Below are 24,446 nucleotides of genomic sequence, written 5' to 3' on the forward strand. Positions count from 1 at the left end.
TGCTCCATATCTATACCACTAGTTGGGCACTTAACATGCCATCTTGTATTCTCAGGTTATATTTTATATTTTTCTGTTAACACTCCTCTTTTTCTTCATCTGGATTGTAAACTCTCTAAAAGAAGAGATCATGTATTGCGTTTTAATGTCCACAGAATGAAGAACAGTACTTTGCAGAGCCTTGTTAAATAAGGAGGGGTAAAAAGATTTGTGGGTGCTTTATGTTTATTGTGGACCTTGAGGTTGAATCTACAGTCTAATCCTATCATAGTAACTCACCCATTTCCTTGCCTATGATGGATTCTGGCACCTCGGCTTAAGCCAATCAGAGCATTGCATTCACCTAAGGACTCCTTGGATTATGGCTGGGCATGAGACCTAAACTGGGCATTCAGATTGAGAGGAAATATTTTCCCCCATTTTTGGGGAAGGGTTTAGCTGTGGGCAACTGATTAATGCAAGGATCTAGAACCTTGATGTCATTGAGTCACGTATTAAGTCAACCAAGCTGAAACCACTTTACAGCAAATATCTTCTCTTCAGTCCTCATACCCATCACTCACTTTTCTCACCCTGCTTTTCCCTGAAAGGCTGACCTATATGGTCTGTGTCAATGGATTTCTTGCCCTCTGGCTTCTGGTTGGCTTTAACCAATGGGGAACACAGGCAGGAGATGGCAAGGAGGAAGAAGAGTATGGTTAGCATATTTATTCTTGTACAATGTGCTGTTTTGGAACACCCTGTTGAATGAGATATGAATGGTTTACTCTTTAAACTATTTTGAGTTCTGTTTTCAGTCCCTTACAGTAAAAAAGTTATACTGATATATACATGCAACCATATAGATATATTTCCCCTACGCTTCTGTAGGCACTGATGATGCATATATTATCTCATATAAACCTTTGAAGAAGTTAAAGTAGCTTTATTATCTCCATTTTGCTGTAAGGAAACCAGGACCCAGAGAAATGAGGTGTCCAGGATAAGGACACAGGCTTGAAGGAAGCTTAATTATTAAGTTTAGAAATTGATTTACATTTACTAAATGCTCTATTATAGTATTACTGAGTTCATTTAAAAAAATTTATAAGGCCAAGCACGGTGGCTCACACCTGTAATCCCAGCACTTTGGAAGGCCGAGGCAGGTGGATCACAAGGTCAGGAGATCAAGACCATCCTGGCCAACATGGTGAAACCTTGTCTATACAAAAAATACAATCTAGCTCAGGGATTGTAAACGCACCAATCAGCACCCTGTCAAAACAGACCACTCGGCTCTCTGTAAAATGGACCAATCAGCAGGATGTGGGTGGGGCCAGATAAGAGAATAAAAGCAGGCTGCCAGAGCCAGCAGTGGCAACCAGCTCGGGTCCCCTTCCACACTGTGGAAGCTTTGTTCTTTTGCTCTTTGCAATAAATCTTGCTGCCGCTCACTCTTTGGGTCCACACTGCCTTTATGAGCTGTAACACTCACCGTGAAGGTCTGCAGCTTCACTCCTGAGCCAGCCAGATCAATTTCTCAATGATCTGATCATGTTCTTTATAGCATTTCCCCCTCCATATGGAATCCACTCTAAGATCACATATTATATTTAGTTTTCATATCTCTTTAATTTTCTTTAATCTGCAAGAGTTCCTCAACTTTTCAGTGACTATGACTTTTATCACATCACCGTTTGTGAAACCTCCAGCCTCTCTCCCCTTTTAAATAAAATGCTTCTAATTTTTTAAATAAAATGCTTCTGATTTTTTTCTGACGTTTCCTCATGATTAGATTTAGTTTTTCTGTGTTCTGCTGGAAGACTACCTAGGTGACGTCATGTCCTTCTTAGGATGTTGCACCAGAGGCACCCAATGTCTGTCTACGCCTCCTTGATAATTTAAGTTGTGATCACCTCTTCAATATATTATCTGATTTCTCCACTATATAGGAGAGAGGCCTGAGTTTGAAAGCCAGGATTTGTCAAAGCACAAAGCACTGCTGGCTGCTTCCTGTTGATTCATTCATCTGCCCTTACTGGGAACTTTAGTGGAGGCATTATCTGCTATGACTCTAAGCTAAGAAAGTTTTCTTTCTCATGAGACCAAGGTCTGGGTAAGGGAGGTTACAGTCAAAAGGATTTCTATAGCTTCTGAATTGTTTTCAAATCCTAACAATTGGCCGCTCACTATTCAGTTAAGTTACTCTTAAGGGAAAACAATTTCATCAATTTTTTAAACCTCTTCCCTTTCTAACTCACAGTGCTTTTAGGGTCTCTCAACTTCTCCTCCATAAAAGAAGTGTCTGCTTTGTTTGTTCAGACCTGGGTGATTTGTTTCTAAGCAGCAGGCAAATTGCTTTGTTCTCAGAATAAGCTTGAGGAGGAGGGATCCCAGGGTGGGACGGCAATCAGAAGGGTTTATACAATGGTTGGCTCCTCTTTCCTATCATGGAGATCCCAGGGGCCTTAACAACTTGGTTCTAGTCCACACTGACAGTGCTGGAGGTCACATCTCTAGTATCTTTCATTTAATCTTTTTCTGGGGATTTTTCCTGTCCCAGGAGGTAGTTGGAAAGACAGCAAACTTTGGTCAGGCTTTGCAGGTGGGTCTCTTGGCTCATGTGAAATCTGGATGTAATAGATTTAAGTAAACAACTGATCTTAAAACCAGTCCAATTGCTGTTGCGTCAAAATTTATCCCAGGCCTCAAAGACCTTTAGGGGGAGTAAAGCCAAACTCCTTACCTGTAATTACATTCTGTTGATTTGTCTGAAGTTACTCCCCTTTGTCACTTCAGGTCTACGCAAAACTCCCGAGACAATAATGGGCATTGTTGGTTTGCACAGTTCTGGTGGAAACGTGGGTGCAGAAAGGCAAACTTGTGGTTGGTGCATTTTATTGCAGGATACAAATCACACAGCTGAATCTGGCAACTATTATGAGGCTGAAATAAGCACATATACTCACAGAACAAAGCAACCAAATTATGTGTTTAACATAATAATAATTACAAAAGCTCTACAGGCATCGTTTTGAGCTATCTGCTGCCATAAGTCCCAAGGGCTTCCTTCAACCATGGGGAAACTGAAAAATGAACAGTGACAGGAAGCTGGGGTGGAGCGAGAGCTCAGCCATTAGTTTTCTTTTGTGTGTGAACAATTGTTTTAAAGTTTAAATGCAATATTCAGTGTATCATTTGTTGCCACAAATTATCCCTTGGATAGTTTACTATGAGTGCCAGCTTCTCTGGGGTGCCTTCTGTGTTTTACAAGTGGTTCCATCAAACAATGATTATTACTCTTCAAAAAATTATCCAGAGTGGCTTATTACATGACAGACATGTGGTTTGAGTTTTGTCGTAAATGCAGAACAAAGGGTCTGAGAGTGTTTCTTTTTGTTATCTGAGCTGTGTGGCTCTAAGGAAACATCAGATAGTTCATTATTCAAATGAGAATATTTTCTTGCCTTTCATTTCATTTTCGGTTTTATTTCTGTATATCCATGACATTTTAGCAAGCAAGCTGCCTCCTCTAGAAGAGCCATCTGCTTTGCTTTTCAGCTGTGAAACCATCTGAGAGAACGAATACCTTCTTCCTCACAGAAACACATATGGGGTGAGGGGAGTGGTATTGTTAATTATATATATGATTATGCATGAATATATACATAAATAGGTATATATTTATGTGTATTTGTATATGTGTATGTGTGTGTGTGTAGTGTCTTTCTTTACTTTTTTCTCTTTTTAAAAAATACTAGAGCATAGTTGTACAATCAAGGAACTTGGTCTCAATAAACAACTAAGCAAAAATCTCCGACCCAACTTTCTCCCATGTCTCAAACCTTTCTCAGTGCAATAGGGTATGAGTTACATAAGCATGGGGACTTTGGTCTGCATGTTGATTGGTATATTCCTGGTGTATAGAAGAGTGTCTGGTATATAGTAGTTGCTAAAATAATAGTTGTTGGATGAAGTGGTATGAATATCAGCGTTCCTCCTCAGTAAATTCTGTGTGTCAGGCATGTAACAGTCAGAAATTACTCTTCCTCACTATGAATGTGCCTGTCGTTACTCCCACTCAGAATGGTTATAATCTTTTGCCTGGTGCTAATATACCCTGTGCTATGGTGATGGTTTGGAGCAGGACACCTTCTATGACTTGTGTTACATTTTCTTACTAGATGACAAAGCAAAGATGCCTTGAGGCCATTTCCTATGAGTTGTCAGGCATCCCTGCCAACTCTGTAGGATTACTTAAATTATCACCAGTGAACATACATTTTGGATCCTGGCCTCAGGACTTTTTCTACATGAATATATTGATGGAAGAAACAGGAATCTATTATCTATTGAGATGACTGATAGTAAACCACTACCATAACTCAGGAAATCTGTGAAAAAGACCCTCCCATGTATAAGTTAAAATGGCACAGCATAACTGGCCATGAAACAACAGCTATCAGACTAGCTTGATGTCCAATAACTGGAAACGGATTATCTGATTGCACCAAAGATTTCAGAGGCATGAAGTCAGGTCAGCTGGTTTTTGGGTTTCTATTGTGGAAAAGATTCATATTCATATATTGGACCTTGCCCGGCCACTCATAGAGTAACCAAGAGCAACAGACTTTTTGTTCTTGACAGAGATACATAGGATACAAAGGAAGAGACTGGAGATTATCCCTGATGTCAGTAAAGTCTATAGCTCATGGAAATGAGAGCTAGAAACATGCGACAATATTTTTTAGGAACTGTGCTATCATACATTTTCAATAATTCTCTATTTATTTACTACAGAATGGAATTCCCAATTATAAGCAAGTTTTGTAAAAATCTAAGCTAATTCTACCTACTCAGAATCAAGCCTCTTTGCCTGTCCACAGCCACCCTTTGCTGGAACTGAGATGGAGAACACTCACCATTCACTAAACACCCACATCTTGATTTCCCTACCACATTGCTTTGAGGGGCATGCTGTCATCTCTGGTGGCTGAAGTTCCAGGAAAGGGGCGGGTGCATTCCTCTTTGGACATACTAAATATGAGGTATTGATGGTGCAACCAAGGGTGAATTGTGCATTAAAGAGTTGGAGAGAGAGCTCAGCGCTCAAGAGAGAGGTCTGGCTGGACACTGAGATTTAAGAAGCTTTCACCTAATGATTGTATGTGAAGGTTTGAGGTAAAAGAGATCATCTAAGGTGATTATGTACAACAAGAAGAGACAAGAACACTGGTTTTATAGGCTAGGCAGAGGAATTAGTACCAGTGAAGGAGACCGTGAGACAATGATCAGAATAAGGAAGGAAAATGGTGTTATGAATAATTGAGCTAATATTTACTGAATGCCATCTATGTGGGAGAGCTCTGTTTAAGCATTGTGCATAAGGTAAATCAACTAATAGAACAATCTTATAAAATAAGTTATATTACATTCATTTTTAAGATGAGGACACTGAGGCACAGGAAATTCAAGTAACTTCCCTAAGACTACCAACTAGAAAGTGGTGGGGTTGGAATTAAATTTATCTGATTCCAGAATCTGTACCCTAGTCTATTCTACAATACCTCAGCAAAGGAAAAAGAGTTTCAACGTGGAGACAGCGACCCACATTTGCACAATGCCATATGGTCCAGATAATTCAATTAAGATAATAAATGCAAAGTATCCATTGAGTTTGAGGATTAGGAAAATACTAGTGATCTTAGCACAAGTTGTTTCAGTGGATTTGAGGCAGTAGAATTCTGAAGCAAATGAGCTCCTAAGTATCACCTATATTAGATCTATTTTTAAAAATTTATTTATCCAGGCCCTGGTTCCAGCACACTTGAATAGGTTTTCAAAAAACAGTCATTCTCCGAATGTTGCAAGAGTAAAATTGAGCATGAGATGTCAATTCTCCACATTAGCTTCAATTCTCCATTTCCCTTTAGCTGTATAGAAATAGCCTGTGATGAAGAGTCAAGGCTGTATAGCTTGTGAAACAATCAGGGCTTGTCTAGCCATTTTTGTTTATGTATGTAGGAGGTCATGAGGAGGCATGCTACAGAGACTTTAAAGATGAGGGAACTGAAGCACAGAGAAGTTAACACTTTGCTGTTTGTGGAGGTGAGGGGTCGGGGAGGGGAATCACCTAGTGTTACTTCCGGGAGATTTGACAGGCTTTTTACTCTTACTGAAACTAACAATTTGATTCAACATTTAATGCTAGACTTTTAGCCCCTTTATAGATTCTGGTGGAAAAGAGATGGCTTATTGGATGGGCAAGAAAGACCTTCAAGAACCTCTTCTCCTGGTTTCTCTCAGGCTCAGGAAACTAAGAAGTCTCTGTTTTCTGCAATTATCTCTACCGTAGTCCCATATAGTTAAGGACTAATATGGTTTGGTGGTATCCCCAGCTAAATCTCATCTTGAATTCCCACATGTTGTGGGAGGGGCCTTGTGGGAGGTCACTGAATTATGAGTCTGGGTCTTTCCCACGCTGTTCTCAGGATAGTGAACAGGTCTCATGAGATCTGATGGTTTTAAAAATGGGAATTTCCCTGCACAAGCCCTCTTCTCTTGTCTGCCACCGTGTGAGACACGCCTTTCACCTGCCACCGTGATTGTGAGGCCTCCCCAGCCATGTGGAACTGTAAGTCCATTAAACCTCTTTCTTTTGTAAATTGTCCAGTCTCGAGTATGTCCTTATCAGCAGCATAAAAGTGGACTAATACAAGGATTTTCTAGACCACTTTGGCAGCCATCACTGAAACCAGCCTGAAATATATATAATGGTCCTTCTCTTATGTTCAAGCCAATTTGAATGGAAGGAGATTTCATTATTTCAGATATCCTCACTAATTAATGCTCTACAATAGCATAAATTTCTTGTGGTCCAAATCCTTTTCTTTTAAAAGTCACTAAGTGGCCAGGCATGGTAGCTCACACTTGTAATCCCAGCACTTTGGGAGGCCGAGGCAGGTGGATCACCTGAGGTCAGGAGTTCGAGACCATCCTGGCCAACATAGGGAGCCTTCATCTCTAAAAGAAATATATAATTCATGAATACTAACAGTTTATGGTTTTTTTAGTCATACAGTTCAAATGCCTTCTACTAATTTTAAACAGCATCTGGATTTTAAAGGAGCAAAATTCAAAAGAAAAAAGCTTGAAAATCCTTCACTGGAAAAACCTGCCCATTAAAAAAAAAAAAGACCAAAGCTCAATTCTCACCTGGTTCCAAAAACCATTTGAATTCAGCATATCATGTGTTGGATTTTAGAATGGAGTAAGCAGAGAAACACAGGGAAAACAGCAACATGTGTAAGTGATCACCAAAAAAATAGCCCGTTTCCAATACTGAAAAAAACATGGCTTGTACATAGGTCACAGAACAAATCAGACGAAACCAAAGTGCCAAGTCACAACTTAAAGGAAAAGAATCCACGAGGGACCTTCGTGAGCAGATGGATTAGAAAGGCTAAGTTTCAACTCATGAAGACTTGAACCTACGCTATCTGAAACAGCCAGTCAATAACATTAATAATAATCATAAGACTCTGAAAACTACAGCTGGGGGGATTAAGCCAAATGGAGAAGCAAGGGACTGAACAAGAGAAGGGACTTTCCACAGAATTACTGAAAACAACAATCTGGTAATGAGGGAGTTGCTTCTTTCTGCTGGAGTGAAATTCCTCTACAATGTTTTTCCTTTGTGGCTGCATTTTCTAGCATCAGTAGGAGTACCTTCTGAAGAGAGTAAGTCCAGTTCACTATTGAATCTGCATTCAAAGATGCCAGTAAGCAGGTAAGAGAAAAGTGTTCTCTGTTTTTGTTTTTGTTTCATTTTGTTTTTGAGACAGAGTCTCTTTCTGTAACCCAGGCTGGAGTGCAATGGCGAGATCTCAATCACTGCTACCTCCGCCGCCCGGGTCCCGGTTCAAGCAATTCTCCTGACTCAGCCTCCCGAGTAGCTGGGATTACAGGCACGTGCCACCATGCCCAGCTAATTTTTGTATTCTTAGTAGAGACGGGGTTTCACCATGTTAGCCAGGCTGGTCTTGAACTCCTGACCTTGAGATCCACCCACCTCGGCCTCCCAAAGTGTTGGGATTACAGGCGTGAGCCACCGCACCCTGCCGAAAAACGTGTTTTGTAATTGAATCACTTGAGACTATGTGGAAAGAAGTCTGGCTCAGTGAATTAAAAATTTTCATTGGTTATCTTCTTATAGTAGAGTGTTTCCCATAGAAAACACCTTCATGGGCTATCTTTTCCTAATAATGTAGCCAAAGTTGGTCAAAATCAAGAATTCTTGTGTTAGCTTCACTGGAATGCTTGTCCAAATGTTTTCATTGCCTTTCAATTTTATCAGCTTGCCAGCACATGAGAAACCCACAAGCAGCCCACAACCCAGGACACACATCTGTCCAAAAAATTATCTGCTCTTTCTCCTATCTAAACAATAAGAGTTCTGGTAAGGATCACATATTTGGTTACTGGTAAGTCCCTTGTAGTATGCCTTACAGGCTCTGTAACCTCTATTGGATCAAATTACACGTGGTGTGGAAGAGGAGAAAGAGTGGAATGCTGCCATAATCAGTGTTGGGTAACCAGAGAGGAAGGAACAGTAAAAAATATCAACAAAAATAAATATGGAGCTCTTACTCCATGTGAGACACTGCCTTAAACATGGTGGGCCATAGAAACAACCTTAGGACTGAGTTCCTGTCCTTAGGAATCTCTGTCTAAGTGGAGATTATAGAAATACAGAGTCATCACTTGAAGCCTGTATTTTGAACGAGTACATAACAAAAGGCCGAAGACTTAGCAATGAGGACCCTGAATTAAGAAGTGGCATCCTCCCACTACTCTCAGTTGGAATGGAAGAAAATTCATGAGGGACACATGAGAATGTCCCCAGATCTGGAAGAAAAAAAAAAGTTACTATTTGATGAGTTCATACCAAGTGCCAGGCTCTATGTGCCTTACATGTAGTAACTCATTTAATCCTCCTGATAACCCATAGGTGATTGCTATTGCTACTTCTGTTTCACAGATTTGGAAACTGAAGCAAAGACATTAAAAAATGTGGCCACGTCATGCAACTAATAAGCAGTAGATCTGAGATTATCTCAAAGGTATACTAATGCACCTAATGGTGCACCTAAAATGACCAAATGGGTCGCTAACAGTTCCACAGTGAGAAGGAACTGGGATTGGTGTTATAACTCATTGTAAAGCCTGTGAATTTTCTTCAAATAAATGCATATGTAATACTCAAATACATAAAGAAAGGTTCTGTGTGCTTCCTGACAATAAGGAGACCAGATAATTTGTACAGAGACTCCTCAACGGATGAATAGCTTGAGTTCCAAAAAATCTTTCCCCTTTTATTCTATTTTTTTTTTTTTTTTTTTTTTTTTTTTTGTAGAGACAGGGACTTGCTACATTTCCCAGGCTGGTCTTGAACTCCTGACCTCAAGCAATCCTTCCACCTCAGCCTCCTAAAGTGCTGGGATTACAGCTTTGAGCCACTGCACCTGGCCTTCCCTTTCATTCTTATATACAAAGTACCATTATATAAATAAGTAGTTGTGCTTTTGTTCTGATGCATAGTTACTCTGTGTCTATGAAAGATGGTACATTGAAAAATTTTTAGGCATTAAATTTTTGACTTACAAGTCTTCAGAATCCGGAAGCATCATGTGTACAGAGGAGATGAAAAACTTTGAAGTTGAAGGAAGGTCCTTGATCAAAAGAAAGGGAAAGTAGTGTTTACATAAGTGAGAGGGATATTCCCATTTCCAAATGGAAATTTTGTTTAGGTGAAGAGCCGCTAGTAGTAAAATGAAGTACAAATCCATTTATTCAACCAGGCCACAGAACCATTTGCATTCTATGTGTCTGGCTAGGGGAAGTAGTCAGTGAAACCCATTAAACAGTGCTCAGAAGAAACCATCCAGCCCAGTACAATGAAAATGTACTTTTCAAGACCCAATGATCTATCCAAACATCGTTTTAGATGCTGTGGGAGAAGAATGCCATCATTCCTACTCGATAGATTGCATTATTATTGGGGAAAGAAAACAAAAGCATGCAAAATGAGAGCATGAGATGCTGACCACAGCCTGGGAGTTAAGGAAGAGATTAAAGGAAGAAACACCTTCCTGACCTGAGTTTTCTGAGAAAATGGAGCTGGAGGTTGGTAACACTCATCAATAGCCCAAAGATGATGGACTTTTGGGACTTTGCCTGAGAGCCTGTGGAGAAAATAAAGACCTGGGCTGGATAGTTTCTTCTGAGTACTGTTTAATGAGTTTCACTGACTACCTCCCCTAGCTAGATACATAGAACGCAAATGGTTCTGTGGCCTGGTTGATTAAATGCTTCATCAGGCAGACAGGCCCCTGGGAACTGTATGCAACATTTTATTGCCTTTCAAGGCAGTTGTTTCTCATTGTATAGATGCGCCTGAGTGGATAAATAATCGAGAGTTTCAATGCCAAAGGCTAATTTGCCCTGGCTTTGGAAATGCCTCTTTTTTTTTTTTTTGAACCCCTAAGCAGCATGAATTATACTGATAGTTTTGCATGTTTCTGGCTGACCACCAAGGACCCCCCTTCCAGGAGGATGGGAAAGTTGCCGGATGAAGTTTTCTCACAGAATTTACCACTGACTATAAAGTGAAATTGCTACAATGAATAATCATCTTTCCTTGTGCAATCTTAATTGAGTTGGCAACATGTGTAATTACCATGATGGCAGAGGAACCCTGTGATGTTGAATGAAGGACGAGTTTCTTTGGCTATCTGTAGAAAGCCTCAAAAAACGTTGTCTTCTTAAAGGCCGACCACCATTGAACTCATTTGAGCAGAGGTACATTTCACTTTGCTTGGATTTACCAGGGCTTTCAAAATTCAGTGCTTTCATGCCTTGCAAACAGGTATTTTTGGAAAGTGAATGCTTGCAGGTTAAGGGGATTTGTAATCTTTCTTTCAAGTGCTATTCCTAAGGTTCAAACATGTAAGTCTATCAATGAGTTGCAGATCACTGTAATGCAACACTTATCCAATTTGCAAGAATGTTAGTTAAAAAAAAAAAAAAAAAAAAAAACAACCAACTCTCTCAAGGGGAAAAAAAAGCTTCACAGTGAGAGCCTGCCCAGGGGTAAATTATAAAGATCTCCCACGAACATCAGAACTACATAAACTGAAGTGTAATTACCACCTAAGTAGGAAAATATAGTCTTTGTTTTTTACCTTTTCACCAAAAGACTATATACTCCTAGAAGTTCAAGAAAGGTCATTGGCAGAACCTAACCTTTACTTTATTGAAACTACCAAAGCTAAATTATACATGTTTTTAACAGCCTGCTGAATGCTATGCAAAGGCTTCTTTACAAATGCCAATCATCACTGAAACCTCAAGTCAGTGTCAAATCCTTGCAAATAATAGTAACAAAGTTCTTCAGTCAGATGCCTATGACCAGAGATGGGTTTCATTATTTTCCCCTCTGACTTCTCATAACTGGAGGAAAGCTAGGAGAGCATGTGATATTGCAAAAATAAGCCCTGAAAAGTGCTTCCAAAAACTGATGAGCTATATTATTGCTGTAAGTACAATTGTTCAAAGAATATATTATACATGTGAAATCTATATTAACTTATTTAGGCTCCCATGGTATCATTTAGTAAGTTATAGCTACCAGAGACTCTTGGTATGCATTTTCTTTTATCTGGATAAATAGGAAATGGTAATATTGCTCAAGGTAGTGTGAGACAGCTGAATATTCTTGAACAGTCAGTAAAGGTCAAAATTGGGAAACAGGAATTTGCTTATACAATCCTTTCTGTGGCTAGCTCTCTTGCTAGCATGCAATTCAATACTTTCTGGGAACATTTGTGTGCGAAAGAAGCATGTTTGTATGCATCCATTTTTGTACTTCCATTTGCTTAGCATGGCTTTTGTTTGGTAGCTGAGAGTGCTCAAGGACATTAGGCTTATTATTTAATTTATTCAGTCCCCAGGGCTAGACCTCTAGGCAGAGCCATGTGTGGACCTTTTTGATGTGCTTCAAATTATAGTGTTTAGGCAACTTCTACCTCTCTTCCAATGAGTCTGATGTGATCTGAGATATTGCTGGGTTGACTGGCCTAGTGGGGTCTCCTCTCTAAGCGGGTAGTTTGTGTAAAGTGGGGAATCAAAATCATCCTCTGCATAGGAAATGAAAGTATGTTTCAAAGCTTACACTGTGAGGGGAACAAACACACTAGGGCCTGTCAGGGTTGAGGGGCGGGGGAGGGAGAGCATCAGGAAGAATAACTAATGGACTGTGTGCTTAATGCCTAGGTGATGGGTGGATCTGTGCAGCAAACCACCATGGCACAGCTTTACCTATGTAACAAGCCTACACATCCTGCACTTCAACCCCAGAACTTAAAATAAAAGTTAATGGAAAAAAAAAAAAAGAAAATGTAAACTACTAAGAAATGCCTGTTCTTCACATTTTAGATAAATAGTGGATCTGGGACAATAGGATCTGGTTTTGTTTGTTTGTTTGTTTTCCTCTGTAATGTAACAGTGCCTGGAAGAGTTAATGCGATTTTATTAAAATTTCTATTTTAATGCCAAGAAACAATTTCTTCTCTGGAAGCATGTAGTTCAATATTTCTTAAAAGCCAAAAAGGGAGAATGTGAAAAGACTCTTCAAAGAGTTTTCCGTCTTTGCTGAGGCAACAACAATGATAGTGATAATCATGATCATTATCTCTTTCATTTGCATGGGATTTTTTAGCTCATAAAACGCTTTTATATACATTATGTCATTTTCTAATATAACTAAAACCTTGCATAATACGAAATTAGCTGTTGCTTATGTCAAGGCATTTGTGGGTTATTAGAAGCTGTGAGCCAGATGTTATGAATGGTATAAAGAGTGTATCATGGCAACGCATAGAAAGGTCCAAACTTTTGTATAGACAGAATGGCAAGACAATGAGAGGAAAATGTACCATAGCTTGCTTTACTGGAATAAAGAGTCCAAGGCAGGGTCAGGGCGAACAGAGGCATGAATACCTACTTTGGCTTTAGTACCTTATCCCAGAGATGGAAGGAATCCATTTGAAGTGGCTGCCTAGGAATCTACGTGAGATGGGTATTGATGCCATGTCCGAGATAAGCAGGAAGGAGAACAGAAGTGCCTCTACTTATGAGCTTTCCACTTCTGAACTCTCATGAATTTATGAACAAAGCTGCTTACAAAATAAAAGCACCTCCACTGTGTTGTATCACCATCAGTTTCATTTATGAATTATTTCATTGATTCATAGATTCATTGATTTATTAAGCATTCTTTTCACACATAATTTTTGTGCCAGGCACTCTGCTTGGTGTTGGAGACATAGTGAAAAGGACAGACAAAGTGCCACCTCATACAGCTTGTATGACATAGACAAAGAACAAGGAAACAAATAGCAAAATAAATACAGATTGTGATGTATCATAAAGGAAAATACAGGGCAATGAAACGGAGGGACAGTTTGAACTTCTTTTTGGAAACATAGATCCCAAGAGCGGCTCTATTAAAGAAGCCTTAAAAATTGTGTTATGGAGGCCCAACACAGTGGCTAACGCCTGTAATCCCACCACTTTGGGAGGCCAAGGTGGGCGGATCACAAGGTCAAGAGGTTGAGACCATCCTGGCTAACATGGTGAAACCCCGTCTCTACTAAAAAATACAAAAAATTAGCCAGGTGTGGTGGCGGGCGCCTGTAGTCCCAGCAGCTTGGGAGGCTGAGGCAGGAGAATGGTGTGAACCCAGGAGACGGAGGTCGCAGTGAGCCGAGATCACGCCACTGCACTCCAGCCTGGGTAACAGAGTGAGACTCTGCCTAAAAAAAAATTGTGTTATGGAAAATGTAACATCCCTTTGACAAACTCTGGGCTCACTTCTTCAAAAGTGTCATGAAGAGCAAGATCAAATGCTCACGAAAAATGGTTAGGGCTGGGTGTGGTGGCTCATGCCTGTAATCCCAGTGCTTTGGGAGGCCAAGGCAGGAGAGTTGAGTGAAGCCAGGAGGTTGAGACCAGCCTGGGCTACAAAGTGAGGCCCTAATTTACAAAAAATTTAAAAAAAAAATTAGCTGAACGTGGTGGTGTCCACCTGTAGTCCTGGCTAGGCAGGAGGCAGGAAGATCGCTTGAGCCCAAGAGTTTGAGGGTGCAGTGAGTGAGCTGTGATTGCACCACTGTACTCCAGCCTAGGAGACACAGCAGGACCTTATCTCAAAAAAATTGAATAAATAAATGGTCATGATAAAACAATAACATGGAAGTAAATGTATTTTTAGAGTACATTAAATACAATAAGGTATCCCCTTACAGAAGAAACTAGGTAGGTCAGTGTTAGAAAGTTGCTGTGGTGGACAGCCCTTCTCTTTAAATAGCTTCTTTAATTTTTGAGAAAAAGAATTGCTGCTACAGATTATCTCATAAGGTTTTGTTATATAATTCTTGACCAATTAAAAAATATATTGAGCAAGCCTGTACTAGCTTGAAATATATTCTGATCTTTATTCTCCTTATTTATTTTATTAAGTCTTGGCAAAATGCTCTGTAATTGCCAGATGTTCTCACAAGTCATATGAATATTCAATGCAATTTTTTAACGCTTTATCTTCATTTAAGTATCGTGTGCTAACCAACTGCACTACTGGAGCTTCTAAGGCTTTATCTTCAATTCACTTCTTATAAGGCTGAATCTAGAGCAAATCTCCCTTCTCTGCACCAACAAATTAGCCCACCTACATGGTTCCCAGGAGGGGACATCTATGATTATTGACACATTTCTTGCTTAATCAAACTGATGTGAGTTTTGAATGTGTAAAAACAGAGATGGAAAAAATTTGGAATGCAAATGGGAGAATGCAAATTAGGGAAGAGGTGGATACTTAAAGGAAAATCAGCATGATATTGGCAAAAGAAAGATGAGTAGATGCTGGATAAGGAAAAACAACAGTCAGGAAATAGTCAACTTATATGTTGCAAGTCTCTTTTGTGCTCACAGTGGACATTGCTATTCAAAGAGTATTCTTTTCTATTGAGCTTGGGGATGGCCTTAGAATCTTTTCAGCACATTACAGCAACCTCTGTCACTTTATCAGAGATGTCATATGGGGTCAAATCTATTTGCCATGGCAGTGTAAAGGGTATTGCTCACCCAAATATTTGCCTTTTAACAGGTAATATGGTTTGGTTGTGTCCCCACCCAAATCTCATCTTGAATTGTAGTTCCCATAATTCCCATGTGTCGTGGGAGGGACCCAGTGGGAGTAATTGAATCATGGGGTCAGTTCTTTCCCATGCTGTTGCTGTGATAAAATAAGTCTCATGAGATCTGATGGTTTTATAAAGGGGAGTTCCCCTACACAGGCTCTCTGGCCTGCTGCCATGAAAGACGTGACTTTGCTCTTCATTCCCCTTCAGCTATGATTATGAGGCCTCCCCAGCCGTGTGGAAGTGTGAGTCAATTGAACCTCTTGGGTATGTCTTTATTAGCAGTGTGAGAACAGACTACTACAACAGTCTTCCAAGTCTTAACTTGAAACAGTAATGCAGGAGTTGGAGGCAATAATTTAGGAAAGATATTTAGGAAATACCTTCTTTTTAGGAAAAATGGGCTCATTTAGGAAATTTCATTTTAGGAAAAATGAAGATATTTTGGGACAGGGATCATCATTTGTTTTTCTTGCTCCTCAAATCTAGGTCACCAGCTTGAACAGACCCTTCTTGCTCTGTCCCAAGGACAAAGAAGATGGCTGCTGCGTTCCCCTCTGTGAAGAATTTGCTGGCATTTGAAAGAAACGGTCAGTAGAAGATTCACTGGATAGTGAAATTCTTTGTGCCTGGGATGTGTTCAGTCTGCTTTTCTGCTGCATCAGGAAAGAAGGTCCAGTGTCTTATTTCATTCTGGAGCTTTTTGAAACTTTTTACTCTGTACTTTAATTTTGGCAACCTTGGACTGATGGGGTTCGTAGATATTAATTATCAAATTGTTATGTATTAGCTGATATTCTTTCAATTCAATAAATATTTTAAATCCCTTGTGGTGTCTGTTGAATACGTTACCAGGAAACTGAAATAATATCTTCAGTCTTCCTTTTCTTTCCTCCACAAAATAGAAAGAAGATAACTATACATAGCTGATAGTTATTTTCTCTCAGAAATTCAAATATATAATTTTTAAGTGCTTCTGTAAATATTTGAACTGAATGCAATTTAAAAAATAAAAATCTAAAGACCAGTACAATTTTATCTCATAAGATTTTTATTTTTGACCTTTAAGTCAAGAATTAATATCTCTATATTAGCTGCAAATGGATTTAATTACCTATATCTGATTCCATGTTAATAATATTAAACCCAACATAGAAATATTGCAATTATGGGTGTGGTTTTTACCTAAGTATTCCCAGGAGCATTTGGGACCAGGCAGAATATGGAAATGTTAAAGGTTACAGCTCAGGAGCTAAAGGTGAGCCTATAATGAACTAAATCAAAGTTCAGTGAAATAAATTCAAGATATTTATTGATGTTTATTAGGGACCTTAATGGATCCACTTTATTTACTTGCAGGATAATTGGAGTATAGCAGTGTAAGTAGAAGTTTCAGTAGAAGGAAGCAGCCTATTGTTAAAGACCAGTTGTTCACTTTGCTGATGATTAAACACTGCTCTAATATAAAGGCAAAAAATATTTGCTGTGTTTTCCTTTTTTCTGTTTAGGCTTAAAGGAAACATAAGTAGCTGTAGTATTGTGACAGAGTAGACACCTAAAGTCATCAGTTTTAGGTAAAAGGCTAGTGAGGCCACTCCTGAAATTTTGCGTTGGAGGGGCTACAAATTACTATTATCCTTCTGATTCCAGTTGGGTGTGTTACAAGTTTATTTTCTGCAACTTTGAGGACTTGAAATTTTCCTTAATGCATTTGTTCAACTTCTTTCCAAGAAAATTATGCTATTAATTTAATTACTAAGATTTTATTTGTATTTAACTTATTAAATATATGTGTTAGGAATTGCTTAGTAGAGTATTATTTATGGTTACATAAGAAAAACACTGCTAATAAATATAACTAGGAAAGAGAGAAGGCTGCTGGGATTCATCATATACAGCATATAGCCAAGGTATTGTAAAAGCAGTCATTTATTATATGTGACTGTATTTACATTTTTAATATTTGTATTGTCCAGAAGGATTTTCTTGCAAAAGAGTGGTAAAAGAGGCCAATAATCATTAATATAACTAGATAAGTTCCTTGCAGAAAGGCAGAAAAATGCTCCAGAAACATCATATGCTAAATTTTCTAGGAATTGTGGATAGCTGTGGATAGCTGGGTTTCAGCCAATTTTTGACAGCATATAAATAATTTTGATATATACGAAAGAAACTTTGGAAAAGTTCAGATGAACTTTTCCTTGGAGACATGACTGCACAAAGCTGGGGTGCTGATTATAGTTCATTCAGTGCAAAATGATCCCCTATTCCCAGCTTTATACTCCAGTAGTAATTACATGGGCTCCCAGAATGGGGCTAAAAATGAGGCCTCTTTTTATACAGTAACTTGGCTGTCACATTTGTCGCAGAGAAAAAAGAAAACCGTTGATGCGAGTTTGTAACAGGGTTCAAACACTTTTCAGGTTCACCATTGTTTTTATTTTCCAATAGAATTTCGTTTGACTCTTGCCTACACTTCTATTGTTATCTCTCACTTCTGCTAGCCTCAGCCTGCTTTCTACATATACTCCACTCAAAAGAGGCTGGAGCAATTCTGAAACGTGTTTATACAATTATTCACTGACCACATCTGTGTCTATACATGCAGTATGAAGTAAAGATTTCTCCCAATTATATTCAGACTCTAACAAAATGGCAAATCACTTTGTTAGAATAACCACTTAATAACTTCATTCTGCTCCTATGTGTCAATTTAAGTGCAAATAAAATTGATGCCTGAGAAACATTTTGTGGAAGGAACATTTTGTGGGAGATGATTGTCAAGAAGGATTACTTAAGTGTTTCCCAGCATTTATACATTAAACCCGCAGATGCTGAAGGCTGAGTGGGGTGGAGTAGATAAAGACTATAGTGATTGGATAAGCTGAGGAAACGGTGTATACATTTTCACATGGTGAAAAAGCTGTGACATGTCCTGTACTTCATGAATCTACTTCATTTTACTTGATGTAGCCATTCTTTAAAATATTTGATGAAGGAAACATTTTTTTGCCTCACATAAAAACTACAAACATGGCTGGGTGTGGTGGCTCACACCTGTAACCCGAGCAGTTTGGGAGGCTGAGGCAGGAAGATCTCTTGAGTATCAGAGTTCCAGAACAGCCTGGACAACAGAGTGAGATCCCATCTCTATTAAAAAATAATAATAGTTAAAAAATTAAGGCCGGGTGTGGTGGCTCACGCCTGTAATCCCAGAACTTTGGGAGGCCAAGGCGGGTGGTTCACAAGGTTAGGAGATGGAGACCATCCTGGCTAACACGGTGAAACCCCATCTCCACTAAAAGTACAAAAGATTAGCCAGGCATGGTGGCGGTCGCCTGTAGTCCCAGCTACTCAGGAGGCTGAGGCAGGAGAATGGCGTGAACCCGGGAGGTGGAGCTTGCAGTGAGCCGAGATCACGCCACTGCACTCCAGCCTGGGTGACAGTGTAAGACTCTGTCTCAAAAAAAAAATATATTAAAAAATATTCTGAAAAATTAGTATTTTGCCAAACATACTTTCACAAATGCTAATCTGAACACATTCCTCATTTTACAGATGATAAAACTGACTTGTTAAAGACGAAATTGCATGCCTAAGATCCTACAGTTAATTAGTAGCTTATTGGGCCTACAAATCTAGGGCTTGTGATGTTCTTAGTTTCAGTACATGATTCCCTACGTGCTCTACTTGTCTATAGCAGATAATGTGGCAACATTTACTTTTTTAAAAAGCTTTTTTAAAATGGAGGTGTAATTTACATACATTTCACCCTTTTTAATGTACAGTTTTAGGAGTTTTGAAACCACCATCACAATCAATAGTTATTTTTTTCTTAAAAAGTTAAGTGTTTTAAGGAATGTGTGCTAGAGTGCATGAAGATAATTTCAATGGAAATATGTTTGTGTTCAAAATCTGTTTAAATGGAGAACCCTAGGCAGTCCTGACTAATGCAGCTTATTGTATAGACTTCAAGAATGACCATAAGCAGAAGAATTATACTGGGAAAAAGAAATGACAAGCCAAACAGCCAAAGGTTAAGCTATACCATGAGAGGAACATACGGCCTAAGAAATTGCCAGGCATGGCTCTCACCTCTAACTGACTGCCTGTCCATACACATCTAAAGAGAAGGAAAGGAGTGGGCAAGAAATAACCTTGAGATTTCAGTCCTGGGGAAGGAAGAAGCTCCCAAAGAACTCTGAATTCAGGGAACAGCCATTCCTTGTTTGAGATTCGTTTTTTTCAACTCACTCCATGACTTTCCTTTAGATTTCCCTTTCTCCACTCTCCCCTTATTCTTTCCAAGTTCCATTCCTGAACAGAATCAGAAGGTCCCCTCTCCTTTTTTTTCATTCTGCATCTCTGTGATACATGTTATTCAGTGGTGAGGTAAAATCATCATAGTTTAGTTAAATACCAGTCATCAGAAGCCCTTTGGGATCACTCAGTTTTGAGAATGGCACTTCTAATTTCAGTTTCATATCATAAGTACATTTATGCTACTTGATTATAGTTTCCAAGTGAATTTTATCTTTAAAATATCATGCCCAGTTTTGTTTGTGAGGCAAAAGTCTCTGATCAAAACTAGCAAATCTAACTTTATTTCTTTTGTTCAGATTTTCTTTGCTCTTCCTGACCATTTCCAACAGAGTAATGGGGTGAGAGAGCACCTCATGCGGGACTTTTCCTATTCTTTCACCCCTGAGGAGTAACACATCCTGTTAGCCCTAACTTGGGCCAAGCCTGTTTGTTTCACAAAACAACCATCTTTAACCATGCTGGGTAGAAACAAGAGATGGATACTCCTCAGGAGGAGTGAGTATGCCTGCTGTGCAGGTAGGTCTTGCCCAACTTCAACATGAAAAGGACCTAGTAAGAAAGAAAACACAAAGCCCTAGAAAAGGACAACAATCGCCATGTGGAGGCAAAATGAAAGTGAGTTGTGTACACAGACTCTCCATAGGGATTACACTGAGGAGACAGGAGGCTTCTGGACCTCTTCCGGCAGGTCAGATGGCTGAGCACAGAAAGTGCAGCTCTGGTGCAAACTGGCAGCTCATGTGCTGCTGAGCACTGACTCCTGTCCCCCAGCTCCAGCTGTGGGACACATGGAAACCAAAGGCTGAGTGATGTCTGAGAATGCAATCACCAACTCTCTGTCTGCAGGAAACATGGTTCTAGAATGGCAAGTATGATAGAGCTGTTTATATCAGCAGGATATCAGATTGCCCAAGAAGACACTGTCTCTAAGGAGCCCTTGCTATGTGTCAGACACTGTCAGGTGGTTTACCTCCTTTAATATTCATAACAAGCCTGTGGATAAAGACCAGAAGAAAGTCTCCATTTTTTGATATTGAAAACTGATGTTCAACGAGGTTAAGACAGTTTTTTAAGGTACAAATATATCAAGTAGCAAAGATAGGACTTGAACCCTAGTCCGGCAGACTCTAAATGTGTGCTCCCAAACTTTTCATGGTATTGCAGGCCAATGTGGCAAGGGAAAACAACTTTTGCTCAGTATTTTTTTCTTACATCATGTGACCTCAAAAGGAAGCAGATCTTTTGGCTACTTAAGATACAGAACAACTTGTTTTTATCTTTAAGACGGTCAATGCTTTAGTCTTACTATTTAACACAAGGCAGTTCTCACTGCTTTTACAGACAACTCTGATGGTGGTATATACATGTATTTTACTCGTTGGAAGTAATGACTAATCAACCCACAGGTAAGAGTAAACTTGAAAAGTTTATGTGAAAAGTCCATTCCTCACCCCTTTCCTGATGGTCAGGGAAGTGTGCTCTGAATTACCATGTTAGTTTATTCAATTATTAATAAATTCCCTTATACTGACATAACTTTAGTAAAAAGTTATGGAGAAAGTATCTAATGTTGCATTAAATATACCGTGTCCGATGAGGAATTATCTGTTAGTCCAATGCCATGGAGGAAACCACCAGAGAATTGGGCATTTTTTCATTTTAGTCAACTGAGCTTTCTGAGTTCTTAATCTCATAGGCGTTATGGCCCACTGGCATATTTGTTTTGCATATTTCATGTGGGAAGCAGAATTCTAGTTTTTCTGCTGTAGTTATTTTGTAAGGTAGTAGATATTAGCACATCCCTGAGTAATAAATAACACAAAACTCAAGCCAACCACAGGAACGTCAGGTCTCTTACTGCCTCACATGCTTGCCAGGCAGCTGAAAGAATGTCTAAAAAAGAAATTTGCAAGGTAATAAAAGACAGAACTTCCTCCAGATATATATTTTTGGTGGGAATTTACATGTGCTATTGTTTATCACATCCTATCAGCTATGGTGAAATGGACATGACAGTCACATTTGGAATGAACATAAAGCTTTATTTATGTGCCATACATATGGAAATAAAATGAATTTCCAAGAAGTCCTAAGTGCTTTGATTGCTTTTTTATTTATTTTTTTTCTCTCTCAATATAATGAGAGAACACCCATACCACATGGAAAATAAAATCACAGTTACAAGCATTCAAACAGACTTATTGATATGCAAAGTTCGTAATATCCCTGTTTGTTGCAAGACCTGGAGCCCATAATGACATGTGGGTCTTGAAGCACGTGGGCGGGCCCAGCAAAACACCCAGATTTGTTAGTGGCTGCCAGCATGGTTTTTGGTACTATCGCAATTTAAAAAAATAGGAAAAATTAGAGCAATCTACTTATTTCCAATAGATTTTATGTGAATGAAATGAGATAATTTATATAGAAGTGTTTTGAGGGCCAGGCGTGGGGGCTCACGCCTGTAATCCCAGCACTTTGGGAGGCCGAGGCAGGCAGATCACGAGGTCAAGAGATTGAGACCATCCTGGCCAACATGGTGAAACCCCATCTCTACTAAAAATATAAAAATTAGCTGGGCATGGTGGCGCGTGCCCGTAGTCCCGGCTATGCGGGAGGCTGAGGCAGGAGAATTGCTTGAATCCAGGAGGTGGAGGTTGCGGTGAGCTGAGATTGCGCCACTGCACGCTAGCCTGGGCGACAGAGAGAGACTCCGTCTCAAAAACAAACAAACAAACAAACAAAGTGTTTTGAAAACTCCTATGACATTTTATAAAGGAGAGTTCATTCTATTCAACATAGATGAATCTTGTTAAGATAACTTTAAGTGAAAAAGGCAAAAGAGAATTTTAAATAGTATCATATCATTTTGATAAAGACCAAAAACAAGAAAAGCTTGTTTAGGCTACCTATGTATATGATAAAACTATATTAAAATGGGAAGGGGATGATATGCACAAAATTCAGTGTAGCTCTTACTTCTGGGGGAAGACCAGAAGATGAGCTAGAGAAAAAACACACAGATGAGTCATGTTCTAGTTTTGAGGTAAATGGTGGGTTCATGGGTATTCATTATATTATTATTATGCTCCAAAAATTAAGTTACCTATATTTTATAGTTATCAAAATTATATTAAAATAAAATGAGAGCATTTATTTCAGATGATCCCATCTTATAAGAAGGAAACTCAAATCCCAGTTTGTCTCTGAATTACTAATGATATTTTTAGCTTCAACTGTTCTTCAAATTGTTTTCTTTTCCCTTCCCTTTTCCTCTTTTAGTCTTTTTCACTTGCTCTTGCATCCACAGACTAGTACTGAATACACAGACGCTCCCAAAGCAGCATAGCATTGACGCATAATCTAGCACAGCAGTAGTGGGGTCTTCGGAAGCAGGCTCTGCCACTTGCTATCTGGGCCTTGAGCAAGGTCACTAAATGGCTTATTGCTTTAGTTTCCTAATCCTTACAATGGAGACAAGAATCAAACATCTCACAGGGCTTTTCTGGATATTAAATGAGTTAATGTTTGTAAAGTTCTACATACCATGTTGTTCAATTAAACACTGTGCTGGCAGTGGAGGTGCAACAATGAGAAAGATGTGGTTTCAGTTAGAACAGCTCACTATCAAAGATCTTCGGAAATGAAAATTGGCTGGTAAATATACCATAACATTGCACAAACAACAGAGCTTGAACAAACAAATATTATTTTGTAAACACATTTTGAGAAAGAGTGAATGACTTGGGCTTATTATCATCATTGGATTAGACTCATGAAGATGGAAGAATGCTGTTCTTCCATCCAGCCCCTAAAACAATCCTGTGTATTCACTCCTTCCCAGAGAGACAACTTGAAGACCGCACAGATGGAAATGGTGGCCCCATGAGCTAAAACTGTCAGACTGCTCATTAATTTCCTTGATGAACTGTTGACAAAATATTAGACCAATGAAAGTTCATAGACAGAGACAAAGAGGAGCTGAACACATGCAGTGATTTTCTTGTTATTCCAAGAACTGTTACAAACTGTGACCCCTAGGACTAGATTGTAGACTCTGTAGACTCAAGAAAAACTCAGGAATACATCTAAAGTTTCAGTCAAATTAATTCCAACCAGGGGATGAGAATTATGTTTGCAGGAATTAATTATTCACATATTTTTCAGAGTCTTTTGGGGGGTAAATACACATTCTCTGTTCACTTTGGTGGTAAAAATACTTTTTTTTTGGAGAAAACCATGCAATTATTTACTGACCCATTAAATCTCAGGATTTCATGAAAAATTATGATGTTTTGGATTAATTTGAGATATTGAAATTTAGTATGAGTGATAGTTTATGTTGTTTTATCTTCCTAAAGATATCCAAGTTTGATGAGATTGTTAAAGGCAGTCAGCAAAAAATTATGACAACTGCAATAACCAGAAGTTATAAGAACAAATATACAAACGTGGTTTGGGGTAGGAACCAAATGAAAAGGTTATTATGAATACAAGAGAAAGAAAATTAAGAAAGGGACGAGAAGATAACTAGAAAGAAAATGGAAGGCAAATATGTAGATAAATACACTGATCTTAGCCAAAAGGCTGAGAAGCTATGGATGGATGGATGGATAGATAGATAGATAGATAGATAGATAGATAGATAGATAAACATAGATAAAAAGATATTGAAGAGTTTATTCCATTCCACTACCTCTATAGAAAGGAAGGCTGCTGAAACAGAGGAGGGTCTTTTCTCTGGCTTAAGCACAGATCTAGTCTTACATACTGTGGCTGCCTATATAACTGAGGCCATTTTTCAGTGCTTTTCAGTTTAGGAAAAACTTAGGAAAAGGAAGGAGGCTAGAATCTGACCATTCTTCCCAAACCTGAAGGTGATTTTCTGTT

General features: G+C 39.0%; 1 long non-coding RNA gene across 2 annotated transcripts in view; it reads right to left on the reverse strand.

Annotated features, from left to right (window-relative positions):
• The window catches only part of LOC134810071 (uncharacterized), a 40,933-nt gene that overhangs the window by 4,414 nt on the left and 12,073 nt on the right, over positions 1-24,446 (reverse strand). Inside the window, exons 2-4 of one of the 2 annotated variants that reach the window (XR_010157200.1) lie at positions 9,643-9,710; positions 2,726-2,829; positions 1,601-2,609 (exon numbers count right to left, since the gene is read on the reverse strand). This is a non-coding gene — a long non-coding RNA (uncharacterized LOC134810071). Of the gene's footprint in view, positions 1-1,600; positions 2,610-2,725; positions 2,830-9,642; positions 9,711-24,446 lie in introns of those variants that run through there. The other variant, XR_010157199.1, reaches the window with a different exon arrangement.

Source organism: Pan troglodytes, chromosome 4 (assembly GCF_028858775.2).
Source record: "Pan troglodytes isolate AG18354 chromosome 4, NHGRI_mPanTro3-v2.0_pri, whole genome shotgun sequence".
In the NCBI taxonomy this organism is placed as follows: domain Eukaryota; kingdom Metazoa; phylum Chordata; class Mammalia; order Primates; family Hominidae; genus Pan; species Pan troglodytes.